This window comes from Anabrus simplex, chromosome 4 (genome assembly GCF_040414725.1).
Source record: "Anabrus simplex isolate iqAnaSimp1 chromosome 4, ASM4041472v1, whole genome shotgun sequence".
In the NCBI taxonomy this organism is placed as follows: domain Eukaryota; kingdom Metazoa; phylum Arthropoda; class Insecta; order Orthoptera; family Tettigoniidae; genus Anabrus; species Anabrus simplex.
The window spans coordinates 453,652,182-453,671,269 of NC_090268.1; the positions used below are offsets into that span (position 1 = coordinate 453,652,182).

General features: G+C 48.0%; 2 non-coding genes across 2 annotated transcripts; both read right to left on the reverse strand.

Moving 5' to 3' along the window:
* Nucleotides 1-745: 745 nt before the first annotated feature.
* LOC137500734 (5S ribosomal RNA) lies at nucleotides 746-864 on the reverse strand. The gene has a single exon (XR_011018235.1). It is a non-coding gene; the product is annotated as a 5S ribosomal RNA (ribosomal RNA).
* Nucleotides 865-10,153: 9,289 nt separating this feature from the next.
* Nucleotides 10,154-10,272, reverse strand: LOC137500735 (5S ribosomal RNA). The gene has a single exon (XR_011018236.1). It is a non-coding gene; the product is annotated as a 5S ribosomal RNA (ribosomal RNA).
* Between the last annotated feature and the right edge of the window lie 8,816 nt (nucleotides 10,273-19,088).

A 19,088-nucleotide genomic window follows, 5' to 3' on the forward strand; every position in this document is an offset into this window, starting at 1 on the left:
AATTGTTCGACTCTTTGAGGGGCTGCTAAATGCCGCGGTCGGTTGCTAGGACATGGCTTTCATTGTAATCACGACAGTGTCGATGACGTTGCATGGAAACCACCTTCCTCGCGATTTTCAAGGTGGGCGGGGAGTTTAGAAGCCTCGTTCCGCCCTTTAATAATCTTAATATTGGGAGAAATAGGACGTAGAATGATGTTATGTGCCATAAGAGGCCTGCAGGATAAGCTACACTAACCTAAAAGAATAAGAACAGCAAGTTTAGACATAGGGACGTACGATAGGAGGTACGAAAGTTAAAATCCTGGCACGAGTAATTGGAAGCGGTGCTAGGCTCAGCAAGGGTCCCCTAGGTCGACACACACACACACACACACACACACACACACACACACACACACACACACAGAGAGAGAGAGAGAGAGAGAGAGAGAGAGAGAGAGACGACGAATAATAATAATAATAATAATAATAATAATAATAATAATAATAATAATAATAATAATAATAACAACAACGATGATGATGATGTCGCCGCCGCCAGGTTAGGCCGGTCACCTAGGAGGAAATGCAATACTACGCTAAGCTTCGTTCCTGTATAGCCACGGGGTCGAAGAGCAGCAAAAGGTCTAGCTAGTTTCAGACGTAACAAAAAACGTGATTTAAGCAATTTCTGCTGGCCTGAGGCAAAAGTTGAAAGTAAGTTGTCGTACTGGGACTGGGAAACTTGGTAAAAAGGGAATTGAGCCAACGGCACGTGGTGTTCCCAAGCGGTCACCCATCCAAGTACTGACCACGCCCAATGTTGCTTAACTGCGGTGATCGGACGAGAACCGGTGTATTCAACATGGTATGGCCGTTGGCGAGAGAACGGAGCTTGAAACGTCCATACGAACCGCAAAGCGAGTTTCCTGGAGGTCTTTGTGGCGCGGGGGCGTTGGCAATGGTGCAGGGGTGTGCTCGGAGGTCGCCGTCGCGGAGCGGGCGCGGGTGGTTGTCGCGCTCCGCGGCGAAACGTACCCTAACTCGACTTAACCCCACTTCTCGTAACCTAACCCCAAAAAAACGCGCGCGCTGGCGCGCGCGCGCACACACACACGGGAAGTGTCGAGGGTTGTAATAATAATAATAATAATAATAATAATAATTACTGAAGGTGGTTGTGAAGGGGCCGGCGCTGTAGCGCAGGGGCAGCGTGCCTGCCTCGTAGCTGGGGGGCCCGGGTTCAATTCCCGGCCAGGCAAAGGAATTTTACCTCGATCTAATGGCTGCTTTGAGGTCCACTCAGCCTGCTTGCTTAGGGGCTGTAGTGCCATGGGGCTTGGTCTGGTTTTCATTGTAAAGGACAAAGCAGGAGGATTTTTAGCAATAAGGTAATGTAGTAGTAGTAGTAGTAGTAGTTCTTCCCTCCTTAGCTTATGATTTGAATGTTTTGCACTGTCTTTCGATGTATATGAAGTAGGACAGATAGATAAAATCAGAGTGGAGTTGATAACAAGGCTAACAGATGCTGCTCTTTTTTTTAAAGGTGTGGTGGCCCTGAAAAGGGCCGTTTGTTAAGAATGCAGCAAGGCAGAAAACCTGGCACCTTACTTGGAGCTGGTGTATTTGGTAACTGCCTTGGTACCCTCACTGACGGCGTGCTTGGCCAGCTCACCGGGCAACAGGAGGCGGACGGCAGTCTGGATCTCCCGACTGGTGATGGTGGAGCGCTTGTTGTAGTGGGCCAGACGGGAAGCCTCAGCGGCGATGCGCTCGAAGATGTCGTTGACAAAGCTGTTCATGATGCTCATCGCCTTGCTGGAGATGCCAGTATCAGGATGTACCTGTTTAAGCACCTTGTAGATGTAGATGGCATAGCTTTCCTTCCTCTTGCGCTTCTTCTTCTTGTCTCCCTTGGAGATGTTCTTCTGGGCCTTGCCGGCTTTCTTGGCTGCCTTTCCGCTTGTCTTGGGTGGCATGGTTGTCTGGGATGTCTCCTAGAAAGTAAATTTTTCGGCCCCCTTGCAATTCTTTTTAAGACCGAGAGGGCTGCATGCGACTAGCCAATGAGCGCAAGCTTACTGCAGCCTTATTGGTTGGCTCGTAACGTTGAGCAACCTTGCAGGCTACAAAACTGGTGCGCAGAGTGATTCGGTATCATTTTCCCTTCGAAGTAGAGCAGCAGAGCATCATAGCATCATGTCAGGACGAGGAAAGGGAGGAAAAGTGAAGGGCAAGTCCAAGAGTCGCTCCAGCCGTGCAGGCCTGCAGTTCCCTGTCGGCCGTATCCACCGTCTCCTCCGCAAGGGAAACTACGCTGAGCGAGTGGGTGCTGGGGCTCCTGTGTACCTGGCTGCAGTCATGGAATACCTGGCAGCTGAAGTTCTTGAGTTGGCGGGCAATGCAGCCCGTGACAACAAGAAGACCAGGATCATCCCTCGTCACTTACAGTTGGCCATCCGTAACGACGAGGAGTTGAACAAGTTGCTGTCTGGAGTGACCATTGCCCAGGGTGGTGTTCTGCCCAACATCCAGGCAGTGCTCCTGCCTAAGAAGACCGAGAAGAAGGCTTAAGTTCCTGTTCTCGGTCAGGGCGTTGGCTCACCGGAAAAATATAAATAAACGGCCCTTTTCAGGGCCACCAACTCCTTAAGATAAGAGCTGTTTGTCTATCATGCTGCTATAGCTATCTTAGCAGAAGTATGGAGAAATCCTGAAGTGATAGAGCAGTTCAGACAACTCTCCTAATAATAATGATAATAATAACAATAATGAGACACTGCAAATATGAGGGCATCTGTAACATTAGCCAGGAGAGCACAAGAATAGCCTTTCCTTTGAGGAGGTTATTTATTTAAGGGGGAAATGAGTAAGGTAGCTCCAGGCCCCTCTTAATATTTAATTTTCAGAAGGGAAGGAAGAAGGAAGTACATTATAGATTTCTTTTCATTTCATTTATGCTGTATAATTCTGTTCTTGACTGCTGGATACTACCAACCTATGCATGTAAGAACACACACTTAACTAGAAAGGAAAGGAAAGGATACTTAAAGTAGTATATTTACAATACTTTGTCTTTTAGACGTGCACAGCAAGGAAGATAATGTTTGTTTTCTCTTGTTAGCATTAAAATGTAGACATCATAACTGATAATGAGGGCTTTTTTCCGTGCAGGTTTCGGGGAGATGACTGTTTTGAGAGGGAGAATAGCGCAAGCTACGTTAGAGGAGTACTGTAAGTGGGACTCTGTGCTCTTTTGAGAGGTAAGTGGTGGCCCTGAAAAGGGCCGTTTTTTAAATACTGCATGCTCACAAACGGGAGCACGCTCGGAGGAGACTTAACCACCAAAACCGTACAGGGTGCGTCCCTGCCTCTTGAGAGCATAGACGACATCCATGGCGGTCACGGTCTTCCTCTTGGCGTGCTCGGTGTAGGTGACGGCATCCCGGATAACGTTCTCCAGGAATACCTTGAGCACGCCACGGGTCTCCTCGTAGATAAGTCCCGAAATACGCTTGACTCCACCTCTGCGAGCGAGACGTCTGATGGCAGGCTTAGTGATGCCCTGGATGTTGTCTCGGAGCACCTTCCTGTGACGCTTGGCGCCTCCTTTGCCGAGTCCCTTGCCTCCCTTGCCTCGTCCGGTCATGATAGATCAGTAGAGCTGCGAGTTCAGAGCTAGAATGCGGCTGGCACTCGAGGCCCCTCGCTTTTGTTGAAAGTGCCTGGCCCCGGTGACGTCAGCACCGCCCGGCCAATGGGAGTGCAGCTGCTACCGAGGGTGGGGGAAGCGAAGCAATAAAACAGTCGGGCAGCAAGCCCCCGAACCATTCTTCCTGGGACGAGTCGACAGTGAGCACGTGATGGCCCGTACTAAGCAGACTGCACGTAAATCTACCGGAGGCAAGGCCCCGCGCAAGCAACTGGCCACCAAGGCTGCCCGTAAGAGCGCGCCTGCCACCGGAGGAGTGAAGAAGCCTCATCGCTACAGGCCCGGTACCGTGGCCCTGCGTGAGATCAGACGCTACCAGAAGAGCACTGAGCTTCTGATCCGCAAGCTGCCCTTCCAGCGGCTGGTGAGAGAGATAGCTCAGGACTTCAAGACCGACCTGCGCTTCCAGAGCTCGGCTGTCATGGCCTTGCAGGAGGCCAGTGAGGCCTACCTGGTGGGTCTTTTTGAAGACACCAACTTGTGTGCCATCCACGCCAAGCGTGTCACCATCATGCCTAAGGACATCCAGCTCGCCCGCCGCATCCGTGGCGAACGTGCCTAAGTCCGGTGCTTGTCTTATGGCTGGAGCTTTACCAAACGGCCCTTTTCAGGGCCACCAAAATTTCCTAGAAGAGTAGTTATTGTCTCTCTGGTCTAGGATAGAAGGAAAACGAAAAGAAAAAAAGCTAGTGGTTCCTCTAGGTTCAAGGAAAAATCTAAGAGTAACAGAATATAATAATAATAACAATAATAATAATAATAATAATAATAATAATAATAATAATAATAATCTTGAGTATTGAGTACAATAATTCATTAATTAATATCTAGGACGTGATAGTAATAATAATAATAATAATAATAATAATAATAATAATAATAATAACAACAACAACAGCAACAGCAAAAGTGCAGTAAGTAAGGATAAAGAAAAATGTAGTTAAGTACAATAATAATGAAATTTGAAGAGTGAGTCGCCCCGCAATGAGACAAACTAGCCTGTTTAGGAGGCAGAGATAGGAGAGGCCAGGGTTCCAGCCTTGGACAGTGACTGACATAATATGCTCTCTTGGGGAATAAAATTGATGGCCCTGATAAGGGCCGTTTTTCCTCTGCTCCTACGAGAGCAAGAGGTGCGTGTAGAAGGAAGCAAGAACATGAAATGTCCTCACTTCCTTTTTGCTGGTGCCTTTTTAGGCGAGGCCTTGGGCTTAGCGGCCTTTTTAGGCTTAGGTGCCTTAGGTTTCTTAGTGGGCACCTTGGCGGCCTTCTTAGCCTTGGAAGGAGCCTTCTGCTTGGGTTTGGGAGCAGGAGCGGCCTTCTTCTTCTCGGCAGGCTTTTTGGAAATGGCTTTCTTGGCTGCAGCCTTGGCTCCACCAGCCTTCTTCGCCTTGGGGATGCGCTTCTCCTTGGGGGCAGCGGACCGCTTGACAGGGGCTGCGCTGGCCTTCTCCGGCTTGGCAGCCGAAGCGAGCTTGAAGGAACCTGAAGCTCCCTTCCCCTTGGTCTGGACCAGCTCTCCGGAAGCCACGGCAGATTTCAGGTACTTCTTGATGAAAGGGGCCAGCTTCTCAGAGTCCACCTTGTAGTTGGCAGAGATGTACTTCTTGATAGCCTGCAGAGAAGATCCACCTCGTTCCTTCAGGCTCTTGATGGCACTGCCCACCATCTCGGAGGTTTTCGGATGGGCAGGCTTGGTGCGAGGTTTCTTCGATGCAGAAGCCTTGCTCTTCTTGGGCGACGCCTGGGCCGGAGCCGAGGCGGGTGCAGATGCTGCCGATGCTGTTGCTGTGTCAGCCATGGTCACGATGAGAATGTGTTCGCGCGCTCCCCTGGTTATCTGAGTGTATCAGGCTACTCGGACCGCGCAGGAAACAGCAGTGGCTGGCTGTCGGGTGGGTTGCGCGGCGACAAGTTGGGGACGTGCTTCCTAGCTCCTTTCTCGTGCTCCCTGCGTCTTTAAGGGGTGGGTTACAATCAGGGTTCGGTTAGGAAGGGATAGTCAAAGGTTTGACGCTGCTCCTCAGGTGGCAGAAGTACTCGTCACCTTGCTTCGGGCGTCCTGATGGAGGTGCGTTCGATGGGCAGCATTTCACCAGCCGCCTCTCCATGCCGACGTTTAGGGGCGGCCGTCGTCGTCGCGACGCCCCCGGGAGTGACCCCCTCTTACCTGAAGGAAGCCCAATCCTTCCTCTAGCAATGGAGCTGAACGGCCATCCTCAGGCTCTAACCCCTTCCGAGTGAGAGCAAAGGCAAGTCAGCCTTTAGGTAGTTTTCCACAGAGTGAAGCAGACCTGCTGTAATCTGCCTCTTGTAGCTTTGCTTGAAAGGACCTACAGGATAAAGGACATAAGTTAGAAGCTAGCCTCCATGACTCGTTCGACTCCTGCTTTCCTGCTGGTAGCGCCAATCTCGTAAAGTCCTAGCCTTTAGGCCTCTATTTATAAGGCTCTCAACTCTGTACAGTCTCTCACATCCAGCAGCTTTCAGCCCCTGTCGGGGGTCGAAAGCTCAGGTTGGGAAAAGGGACAGCCTGCCCAAGGGAACCTCTAGATGTTTCTTAGGGCATAATTAAATTTCCAGTTCGCTACAGAGCCTGTACCGCCTCAGGAGAGGCTTCACCCCTCGCCTGCTGGATGGAGGCATTGTGAGTCGTATCTTACTGCCTCCAGTGGGCTGCGAAGGCAGGATCGAGAACACCGTGACGGAGGAAGGGGCAGTCAGTCCAGACTCTTCAAAGAACAGATTTCCTGTACCAGGAGATGATAAGTCTGTCAGTTTGATAGGATAGACCTGGCAACATCCCTTACCTTCGGTCAAATTTCTTTAGGATGAGAGACCCTTTGAGACAGCAACTCAGCAGATTTATTGGAAGGAAGGAAGGAAGGAAGGAAGGAAGGAAGGAAGGAAGGAAGGAAGGAAGGAAGGAAGGAAGGACCATGGTTTCCCAACAAACTTCTCTGCAAGACATTGCCACAACTTACAAGGGAAAAAATGTAAAGGTTTGAGGTGCTGCAACACTCATACAGCTAACATCTCACTTAAATGGTCCTGAAAGAAAGAAAGAAAGAAAGAAAGAAAGAAAGAAAGAAAGACAGAAAGAAAGAAAGAAAGAAAGAAAGGAAAATAATAATAATAATAATAATAATAATAATAATAATAATAATAATAATAATAATAATAATAATAATAATGAAGAAGAAGAAGAAGAAGAAGAAGAAGAAGAAGAAGAAGAAGAAGAAGAAGAAGAATTGTGTTTAATGACCCTTCAATAGGAGTTTATTTTTTGAGAGAAGCTAGTGTTTTTACCTTGAATATGTATACTCTGAACGAGGTGAAGCAGAATTTGAAGCCAACTGATCGCGCCGAGACTCGATCTTGCTACCCACCTTCATCATACAGAGTAGCGTATGACGATGATGATGATGATGATGATGATGATGATGATGATGGTAGTAATAACTGTATCCAAAATTCAGGTAACATCAGTTTTTACTCGCAAAATGGTTTCATGATTTCTTTGGCTAAGAGAACCAAGCGGTAACCCTAACCTCGAAAATGAATTGTCGCTCTCGATTTATAAGATGCCCTTTCTTTCTTCGGCCTAGTCGCTATCTAGTCGGCAGTCGTTTGAAATCGTGCAGGTTTCTGCATGGTTCGACGTGCGTATCCTACTAGCAGTTGAAGTCAGCGTGAAATTAAGTACAGTACAGTAACTATGTGTAAGATCTCCTTCACTTGGTGAGACAAGTTGTAGGGCCAAATAAAGGTACAGAGAGCAGAGAGAGCATTACATAACATAGAGCTAAATATGCACTGTACTTGGGTTGATGGTGTATTATACTGAACGCCCTCTTCCCCCCCTCCCCCTGCCATTACATCTTTACTGAATGATTCTGCACAACGTTCCCTGCTGTTAATATTAATCCCCTACTGGGTTTTAGCTTAACGGTATCACTCGGTAATCATCATCATCATGACAGCCTCTGTCCTTCATGCTAAAAATCAGCTGCAGAGAAAAGGACCCTTTGTGTTCTTGCCATTATTATTATTATTATTATTATTATTATTATTATTATTATTATTATTATTATTATTATTATTATCATTATCATTTACCTCAGCGAATGAAAGCCCATGTATGAACATTTTTTTGTACATAAGCAACGATCAGCTGCTTTACCGACACCTTGTAATCCAAGAAAGAAAGAAAGAAAGAAAGAAAGAAAGAAAGAAAGAAAGTAAGTATAGGGGTACCTAACCACTCCTGAAAACTACTTTCATTGAAGGTTGTACTAGGCCAAACTCTAGAGACCTCTTACTAAATGGTACCATACTACAGGGCAGGTGTAAAAAATAGTTAATGAAACCGTATAATGAAAGGTACAGACTTAAGAGCAAGTGGCGTACTGGCTTATTATCCCTCCCTTCCAGGACCCTTCTTGCAACCACTAACCACCACCTACACCCCTGCCCAAGCAGTATTCGAGCATCGGGCTGTGTGATGTGGTCGCCTTAGAAGTTTGTGCTAGACAATACCCCAAAGAAAGTAGGTGGTTTAAGACAGGCAATAAAGTTTTAAGTTTTACTCCTCTTCCCTCAAATATGAAGAGAAGTACACCATAATGAGGGGTACTAAGCCATTTAAATTCATGACAGAGACCTGATGATTCTTAGCCCTGCTGATCTAGGGTGACACTTGATATAACCAGGCCAGACCCAGTACCTGAATATTTTTAGGTTATCCAAGCCAAACCTGGGTTATATATTGCCCGAAATATGTAGCATCTACCCTGTAATTAGAAGATGCAGGTGTGACTTCACGACTGGTGATGATATAACGGAGCACAATTTAGCATGTTAGGTACTAGTAGATCCACGATCAGCCCTAGCCGTGTCTGATGCAGAAATCCTAACCTGACTTGGGAAGAACGGTAACTTATTTCTTTCTTTCTTTCTTTCTTTCTTTCTTTCCTTGAACGCTAGCCTGTAGTAGTAAGGCAAGAGGCAGTGATCAGGTGGTCAGCAAAAGGACACATTATTGCTTGAGTTCGAAATTGTCCACTGCCTTAAGTAATAGTCGTATTAGTAGCAGTAATGGTGGTGGTGGTACTACTAGTAAGGTTATGTTCACTATTATCTTACGCCTTTCGTAGATGCCGAGGTGCCGGAAGTTTGTCCCGCAGGAGTTCTTTTTATGCGCCCATATCTACAGACCATCGAAATATCACACGAGTGAGCCGGTGTCGAACCTGTCAAGTAGGGCTCAGAATGGTCTAATTTTAATTCTAGGACGGTAACAGTAACTATACGGAGTTCCGATTCGTTCTACTCAATTTATCACTTGCCAAAAGATCGGTCAGCTGACGTACAAACAACAAAAACGAGTGCTTTCCTCCCTTCACCTAACCTAAAACGTCACGACTCTTTGAACTAACCCTTGTCGTCAAAAGGTTACCTTCTCAGTCTTATTTGAAGGGCGTCTCGTCTTTGATAGAAATGAAAGAGTTTTACAAGTTCCTAGGCTTCAAAACTACGTTACATCGCAACACACGCACTTCGAAGATAGCGGGCTGTGTGTAGGCCACTGTACTGCACTGGTGCCCTACCGTTCGTAAGGAAGCCCGGGAGAGACACGAGCGTACTACAAACTTGTAACTTATTGCCGAACCGTGTCGTAATTTGAATAGCTACTTACCTGAAAGAACATAAAAGGAAATTGTTCGACTCTTTGAGGGGCTGCTAAATGCCGCGGTCGGTTGCTAGGACATGGCTTTCATTGTAATCACGACAGTGTCGATGACGTTGCATGGAAACCACCTTCCTCGCGATTTTCAAGGTGGGCGGGGAGTTTAGAAGCCTCGTTCCGCCCTTTAATAATCTTAATATTGGGAGAAATAGGACGTAGAATGATGTTATGTGCCATAAGAGGCCTGCAGGATAAGCTACACTAACCTAAAAGAATAAGAACAGCAAGTTTAGACATAGGGACGTACGATAGGAGGTACGAAAGTTAAAATCCTGGCACGAGTAATTGGAAGCGGTGCTAGGCTCAGCAAGGGTCCCCTAGGTCGACACACACACACACACACACACACACACACACACACACACACACACACACAGAGAGAGAGAGAGAGAGAGAGAGAGAGAGAGAGAGACGACGAATAATAATAATAATAATAATAATAATAATAATAATAATAATAATAATAATAATAATAACAACAACGATGATGATGATGTCGCCGCCGCCAGGTTAGGCCGGTCACCTAGGAGGAAATGCAATACTACGCTAAGCTTCGTTCCTGTATAGCCACGGGGTCGAAGAGCAGCAAAAGGTCTAGCTAGTTTCAGACGTAACAAAAAACGTGATTTAAGCAATTTCTGCTGGCCTGAGGCAAAAGTTGAAAGTAAGTTGTCGTACTGGGACTGGGAAACTTGGTAAAAAGGGAATTGAGCCAACGGCACGTGGTGTTCCCAAGCGGTCACCCATCCAAGTACTGACCACGCCCAATGTTGCTTAACTGCGGTGATCGGACGAGAACCGGTGTATTCAACATGGTATGGCCGTTGGCGAGAGAACGGAGCTTGAAACGTCCATACGAACCGCAAAGCGAGTTTCCTGGAGGTCTTTGTGGCGCGGGGGCGTTGGCAATGGTGCAGGGGTGTGCTCGGAGGTCGCCGTCGCGGAGCGGGCGCGGGTGGTTGTCGCGCTCCGCGGCGAAACGTACCCTAACTCGACTTAACCCCACTTCTCGTAACCTAACCCCAAAAAAACGCGCGCGCTGGCGCGCGCGCGCACACACACACGGGAAGTGTCGAGGGTTGTAATAATAATAATAATAATAATAATAATAATTACTGAAGGTGGTTGTGAAGGGGCCGGCGCTGTAGCGCAGGGGCAGCGTGCCTGCCTCGTAGCTGGGGGGCCCGGGTTCAATTCCCGGCCAGGCAAAGGAATTTTACCTCGATCTAATGGCTGCTTTGAGGTCCACTCAGCCTGCTTGCTTAGGGGCTGTAGTGCCATGGGGCTTGGTCTGGTTTTCATTGTAAAGGACAAAGCAGGAGGATTTTTAGCAATAAGGTAATGTAGTAGTAGTAGTAGTAGTAGTTCTTCCCTCCTTAGCTTATGATTTGAATGTTTTGCACTGTCTTTCGATGTATATGAAGTAGGACAGATAGATAAAATCAGAGTGGAGTTGATAACAAGGCTAACAGATGCTGCTCTTTTTTTTAAAGGTGTGGTGGCCCTGAAAAGGGCCGTTTGTTAAGAATGCAGCAAGGCAGAAAACCTGGCACCTTACTTGGAGCTGGTGTATTTGGTAACTGCCTTGGTACCCTCACTGACGGCGTGCTTGGCCAGCTCACCGGGCAACAGGAGGCGGACGGCAGTCTGGATCTCCCGACTGGTGATGGTGGAGCGCTTGTTGTAGTGGGCCAGACGGGAAGCCTCAGCGGCGATGCGCTCGAAGATGTCGTTGACAAAGCTGTTCATGATGCTCATCGCCTTGCTGGAGATGCCAGTATCAGGATGTACCTGTTTAAGCACCTTGTAGATGTAGATGGCATAGCTTTCCTTCCTCTTGCGCTTCTTCTTCTTGTCTCCCTTGGAGATGTTCTTCTGGGCCTTGCCGGCTTTCTTGGCTGCCTTTCCGCTTGTCTTGGGTGGCATGGTTGTCTGGGATGTCTCCTAGAAAGTAAATTTTTCGGCCCCCTTGCAATTCTTTTTAAGACCGAGAGGGCTGCATGCGACTAGCCAATGAGCGCAAGCTTACTGCAGCCTTATTGGTTGGCTCGTAACGTTGAGCAACCTTGCAGGCTACAAAACTGGTGCGCAGAGTGATTCGGTATCATTTTCCCTTCGAAGTAGAGCAGCAGAGCATCATAGCATCATGTCAGGACGAGGAAAGGGAGGAAAAGTGAAGGGCAAGTCCAAGAGTCGCTCCAGCCGTGCAGGCCTGCAGTTCCCTGTCGGCCGTATCCACCGTCTCCTCCGCAAGGGAAACTACGCTGAGCGAGTGGGTGCTGGGGCTCCTGTGTACCTGGCTGCAGTCATGGAATACCTGGCAGCTGAAGTTCTTGAGTTGGCGGGCAATGCAGCCCGTGACAACAAGAAGACCAGGATCATCCCTCGTCACTTACAGTTGGCCATCCGTAACGACGAGGAGTTGAACAAGTTGCTGTCTGGAGTGACCATTGCCCAGGGTGGTGTTCTGCCCAACATCCAGGCAGTGCTCCTGCCTAAGAAGACCGAGAAGAAGGCTTAAGTTCCTGTTCTCGGTCAGGGCGTTGGCTCACCGGAAAAATATAAATAAACGGCCCTTTTCAGGGCCACCAACTCCTTAAGATAAGAGCTGTTTGTCTATCATGCTGCTATAGCTATCTTAGCAGAAGTATGGAGAAATCCTGAAGTGATAGAGCAGTTCAGACAACTCTCCTAATAATAATGATAATAATAACAATAATGAGACACTGCAAATATGAGGGCATCTGTAACATTAGCCAGGAGAGCACAAGAATAGCCTTTCCTTTGAGGTTATTTATTTAAGGGGGAAATGAGTAAGGTAGCTCCAGGCCCCTCTTAATATTTAATTTTCAGAAGGGAAGGAAGAAGGAAGTACATTATAGATTTCTTTTCATTTCATTTATGCTGTATAATTCTGTTCTTGACTGCTGGATACTACCAACCTATGCATGTAAGAACACACACTTAACTAGAAAGGAAAGGAAAGGATACTTAAAGTAGTATATTTACAATACTTTGTCTTTTAGACGTGCACAGCAAGGAAGATAATGTTTGTTTTCTCTTGTTAGCATTAAAATGTAGACATCATAACTGATAATGAGGGCTTTTTTCCGTGCAGGTTTCGGGGAGATGACTGTTTTGAGAGGGAGAATAGCGCAAGCTACGTTAGAGGAGTACTGTAAGTGGGACTCTGTGCTCTTTTGAGAGGTAAGTGGTGGCCCTGAAAAGGGCCGTTTTTTAAATACTGCATGCTCACAAACGGGAGCACGCTCGGAGGAGACTTAACCACCAAAACCGTACAGGGTGCGTCCCTGCCTCTTGAGAGCATAGACGACATCCATGGCGGTCACGGTCTTCCTCTTGGCGTGCTCGGTGTAGGTGACGGCATCCCGGATAACGTTCTCCAGGAATACCTTGAGCACGCCACGGGTCTCCTCGTAGATAAGTCCCGAAATACGCTTGACTCCACCTCTGCGAGCGAGACGTCTGATGGCAGGCTTAGTGATGCCCTGGATGTTGTCTCGGAGCACCTTCCTGTGACGCTTGGCGCCTCCTTTGCCGAGTCCCTTGCCTCCCTTGCCTCGTCCGGTCATGATAGATCAGTAGAGCTGCGAGTTCAGAGCTAGAATGCGGCTGGCACTCGAGGCCCCTCGCTTTTGTTGAAAGTGCCTGGCCCCGGTGACGTCAGCACCGCCCGGCCAATGGGAGTGCAGCTGCTACCGAGGGTGGGGGAAGCGAAGCAATAAAACAGTCGGGCAGCAAGCCCCCGAACCATTCTTCCTGGGACGAGTCGACAGTGAGCACGTGATGGCCCGTACTAAGCAGACTGCACGTAAATCTACCGGAGGCAAGGCCCCGCGCAAGCAACTGGCCACCAAGGCTGCCCGTAAGAGCGCGCCTGCCACCGGAGGAGTGAAGAAGCCTCATCGCTACAGGCCCGGTACCGTGGCCCTGCGTGAGATCAGACGCTACCAGAAGAGCACTGAGCTTCTGATCCGCAAGCTGCCCTTCCAGCGGCTGGTGAGAGAGATAGCTCAGGACTTCAAGACCGACCTGCGCTTCCAGAGCTCGGCTGTCATGGCCTTGCAGGAGGCCAGTGAGGCCTACCTGGTGGGTCTTTTTGAAGACACCAACTTGTGTGCCATCCACGCCAAGCGTGTCACCATCATGCCTAAGGACATCCAGCTCGCCCGCCGCATCCGTGGCGAACGTGCCTAAGTCCGGTGCTTGTCTTATGGCTGGAGCTTTACCAAACGGCCCTTTTCAGGGCCACCAAAATTTCCTAGAAGAGTAGTTATTGTCTCTCTGGTCTAGGATAGAAGGAAAACGAAAAGAAAAAAAGCTAGTGGTTCCTCTAGGTTCAAGGAAAAATCTAAGAGTAACAGAATATAATAATAATAACAATAATAATAATAATAATAATAATAATAATAATAATAATAATAATCTTGAGTATTGAGTACAATAATTCATTAATTAATATCTAGGACGTGATAGTAATAATAATAATAATAATAATAATAATAATAATAATAATAATAACAACAACAACAGCAACAGCAAAAGTGCAGTAAGTAAGGATAAAGAAAAATGTAGTTAAGTACAATAATAATGAAATTTGAAGAGTGAGTCGCCCCGCAATGAGACAAACTAGCCTGTTTAGGAGGCAGAGATAGGAGAGGCCAGGGTTCCAGCCTTGGACAGTGACTGACATAATATGCTCTCTTGGGGAATAAAATTGATGGCCCTGATAAGGGCCGTTTTTCCTCTGCTCCTACGAGAGCAAGAGGTGCGTGTAGAAGGAAGCAAGAACATGAAATGTCCTCACTTCCTTTTTGCTGGTGCCTTTTTAGGCGAGGCCTTGGGCTTAGCGGCCTTTTTAGGCTTAGGTGCCTTAGGTTTCTTAGTGGGCACCTTGGCGGCCTTCTTAGCCTTGGAAGGAGCCTTCTGCTTGGGTTTGGGAGCAGGAGCGGCCTTCTTCTTCTCGGCAGGCTTTTTGGAAATGGCTTTCTTGGCTGCAGCCTTGGCTCCACCAGCCTTCTTCGCCTTGGGGATGCGCTTCTCCTTGGGGGCAGCGGACCGCTTGACAGGGGCTGCGCTGGCCTTCTCCGGCTTGGCAGCCGAAGCGAGCTTGAAGGAACCTGAAGCTCCCTTCCCCTTGGTCTGGACCAGCTCTCCGGAAGCCACGGCAGATTTCAGGTACTTCTTGATGAAAGGGGCCAGCTTCTCAGAGTCCACCTTGTAGTTGGCAGAGATGTACTTCTTGATAGCCTGCAGAGAAGATCCACCTCGTTCCTTCAGGCTCTTGATGGCACTGCCCACCATCTCGGAGGTTTTCGGATGGGCAGGCTTGGTGCGAGGTTTCTTCGATGCAGAAGCCTTGCTCTTCTTGGGCGACGCCTGGGCCGGAGCCGAGGCGGGTGCAGATGCTGCCGATGCTGTTGCTGTGTCAGCCATGGTCACGATGAGAATGTGTTCGCGCGCTCCCTGGTCATCCGTATGTTCCACCTATCTCCGTAGAGATAGATGGTTTGTGAGGTGCCGATACCGGTGCGCTGTTCCGCGCTCCTCTGTCGGCTTTTATGTGTTGTTGACTGTTGTGTGATTTTTCTTTATGTGTATAATTGATCAGTTATGTGTTAGGTTCATTATTATAGTGGGTTTCTGTGTGCGTATGTGTTTTGGTCACCCATCCAGTGGGTGACCATTCCCAATGTTGCTTAACTGTCTGTGTGTGTGCTTGTGTGTATGTGTGTGTGTGAGTGTTGTGCGTCTGAGTAGTAGTGTTGTGAGTGTGTTAATTTGGCCGGGGAAAACGCGACATTCCGTGATCATGGCTAGCACAGTTTGTGTATACGATGTTGCTTGCCCTGATTATAGGGCTTGCATAGCTAGTGTTGCTTTCAGAAGTTTGCAACGCTACATCGTATTTACTGTCGCAGCATACTATTTTGTGTTGTAAAATAGCAGCTATTGCGGGTGTTATGTAAAGAACAGCATTAGGTGTTAAATTTGGAAAGTAGTGAGCATCTGATATGTGCAGTTGTTGGCACACCGCCTCGGCTGTACCCGAGTTCCAGTGCTTTGGAAGTGAGGACAATTGCTTGGTGGTTCTTCTTGGCGGGAGGGGGGGGGGGATTAGTTTATGATAAGCTGTCTAGTGGGCATGGGAATTGTGGGCTGATTCTGGGGTGTAAGGAGTTTGAGTAGTAGTAGATGGATGAGGGTAGAGATGTCCTGGTTTATTTGGATGGGTTGTTCTGGGGTGGTAGGTACTGGGTTCGACTGGGTGGGTACTGGGATCGACTGAGAAGAGACTGGTGTACTGCGTGTGAATAGGTGCCGTGAATGTTTGTGATGTGCTTTGACTGCCTTTTTAATGAAGGGGCATCCAGGGAAAGAGGCGGCGTGGCCGCCTTGACAGTTAGCACACTTAGCCTCGTTCCGTGGGACCGTGCAGACAGTGTGACGGTGGGAACCACCACATCTGTTGCAGCGGGTGGGTTCAGTGCAATTGGCAGCTGAGTGATGGAGTTTGAGGCAGTTAAAGCACTGAGTTACAAGTGTGGGTCTGGGGGGGGGACGGGTTCGAGTTTCTGTAGTTGTGTGAGGTGTTGGTATGTGCTTGGACTTGGGAGCAGGTTTTTTACGCCTGCTCCCAGTCTGAGTGTATTTGTGCAGTGTTTCCGTGCTCGGTGGTGAGACTGATGAGATCCCACGCCCGGGCTCGGTGGTTGTTTGGGGGGGGAGGGGAGGGGTCTGTTGTGTGTCAGTGTTTGCGAGTGGACTAGAGGCTGTTTCCTGGGTAGTTTCTGCCTCTGTCCCGTCTGTCTGAGTGTTCTTGGTGGTGGTGGTTGGAGGAGGGAGAGGGGGGGGAAGAGGAGGGTACGTTTGGGAGGATGATTCTATGGTTTCGGTGGGTACAGGATGGATTAGGATTGGAGTTGGGATACCTGCCTTTAGTAAAATATTAATTATATCTGGGATGAATTTGTTCCTGATGGGGGTGATGAGGAGGTGACAGTTGTGTGTTTCCTCAATAACTGCAATGAATTTACGGATGAAGGGCTGGATAGTTTCAATGATGATTTTACGGGAAAGTGGTATTGGGCCTGGAGAAGTTAGGGGTAGTAGAAGGATGTCACATTTTTGCGAAGTGGGGAATGGAGAATCGTGTCTGATGTAGCGGAAGGGGTGCTCAAAATCGTGCTGTTCCTCCTCTTCTTCTGCCTCTTCCTCGGATGATTCAGTCTCTTCCTCAGAAGTTTCTTCTTGCGCCGTGGGGGTGGGTTGGTTTTCACGGAATTGGTACTGGAGTTTGTTGCTGGTGAGAATGTCGGCTATTGCTTGGTTATTGGAAGGGTGGTTGGTGAATAGGAAGAAGAATACTGCATGTTTTTGGGTGCGGTGGATGAGGTGGGTTTCTTCCCTGATGCTATGGATGAGGTGGGTGCAGGGTCGGAATTTTGAGGCGAGCATTTTCCTGAAGGAGGGTAGGTTGTCAAGGTTGGGGCAGGCTATTATAAAGTAGTTGGTTTGATCGTGCTTTAATTGGTGGTTGAAGGTAACGTTCAGGGGCTGGGCGAAATCGGAATATGGGCCCCAGCTACTCAATCCACCAGGGTTATGTGTTCGCGCGCTCCCCTGGTTATCTGAGTGTATCAGGCTACTCGGACCGCGCAGGAAACAGCAGTGGCTGGCTGTCGGGTGGGTTGCGCGGCGACAAGTTGGGGACGTGCTTCCTAGCTCCTTTCTCGTGCTCCCTGCGTCTTTAAGGGGTGGGTTACAATCAGGGTTCGGTTAGGAAGGGATAGTCAAAGGTTTGACGCTGCTCCTCAGGTGGCAGAAGTACTCGTCACCTTGCTTCGGGCGTCCTGATGGAGGTGCGTTCGATGGGCAGCATTTCACCAGCCGCCTCTCCATGCCGACGTTTAGGGGCGGCCGTCGTCGTCGCGACGCCCCCGGGAGTGACCCCCTCTTACCTGAAGGAAGCCCAATCCTTCCTCTAGCAATGGAGCTGAACGGCCATCCTCAGGCTCTAACCCCTTCCGAGTGAGAGCAAAGGCAAGTCAGCCTTTAGGTAGTTTTCCACAGAGTGAAGCAGACCTGCTGTAATCTGCCTCTTGTAGCTTTGCTTGAAAGGACCTACAGGATAAAGGACATAAGTTAGAAGCTAGCCTCCATGACTCGTTCGACTCCTGCTTTCCTGCTGGTAGCGCCAATCTCGTAAAGTCCTAGCCTTTAGGCCTCTATTTATAAGGCTCTCAACTCTGTACAGTCTCTCACATCCAGCAGCTTTCAGCCCCTGTCGGGGGTCGAAAGCTCAGGTTGGGAAAAGGGACAGCCTGCCCAAGGGAACCTCTAGATGTTTCTTAGGGCATAATTAAATTTCCAGTTCGCTACAGAGCCTGTACCGCCTCAGGAGAGGCTTCACCCCTCGCCTGCTGGATGGAGGCATTGTGAGTCGTATCTTACTGCCTCCAGTGGGCTGCGAAGGCAGGATCGAGAACACCGTGACGGAGGAAGGGGCAGTCAGTCCAGACTCTTCAAAGAACAGATTTCCTGTACCAGGAGATGATAAGTCTGTCAGTTTGATAGACCTGGCAACATCCCTTACCTTCGGTCAAATTTCTTTAGGATGAGAGACCCTTTGAGACAGCAACTCAGCAGATTTATTGGAAGGAAGGAAGGAAGGAAGGAAGGAAGGAAGGAAGGAAGGAAGGAAGGAAGGAAGGAAGGAAGGACCATGGTTTCCCAACAAACTTCTCTGCAAGACATTGCCACAACTTACAAGGGAAAAAATGTAAAGGTTTGAGGTGCTGCAACACTCATACAGCTAACATCTCACTTAAATGGTCCTGAAAGAAAGAAAGAAAGAAAGAAAGAAAGAAAGAAAGAAAGACAGAAAGAAAGAAAGAAAGAAAGAAAGGAAAATAATAATAATAATAATAATAATAATAATAATAATAATAATAATAATAATAATAATAATAATAATAATAATAAGAAGAAGAAGAAGAAGAAGAAGAAGAAGAAGAAGAAGAAGAAGAAGAAGAAGAAGTTGTGTTTAATGACCCTTCAATAGGAGTTTATTTTTTGAGAGAAGCTAGTGTTTTTACCTTGAATATGTATACTCTGAACGAGGTGAAGCAGAATTTGAAGCCAACTGATCGCGCCGAGACTCGATCTTGCTACCCACCTTCATCATACAGAGTAGCGTATGACGATGATGATGATGATGATGATGATGATGATGATGATGGTAGTAATAACTGTATCCAAAATTCAGGTAACATCAGTTTTTACTCGCAAAATGGTTTCATGATTTCTTTGGCTAAGAGAACCAAGCGGTAACCCTAACCTCGAAAATGAATTGTCGCTCTCGATTTATAAGATGCCCTTTCTTTCTTCGGCCTAGTCGCTATCTAGTCGGCAGTCGTTTGAAATCGTGCAGGTTTCTGCATGGTTCGACGTGCGTATCCTACTAGCAGTTGAAGTCAGCGTGAAATTAAGTACAGTACAGTAACTATGTGTAAGATCTCCTTCACTTGGTGAGACAAGTTGTAGGGCCAAATAAAGGTACAGAGAGCAGAGAGAGCATTACATAACATAGAGCTAAATATGCACTGTACTTGGGTTGATGGT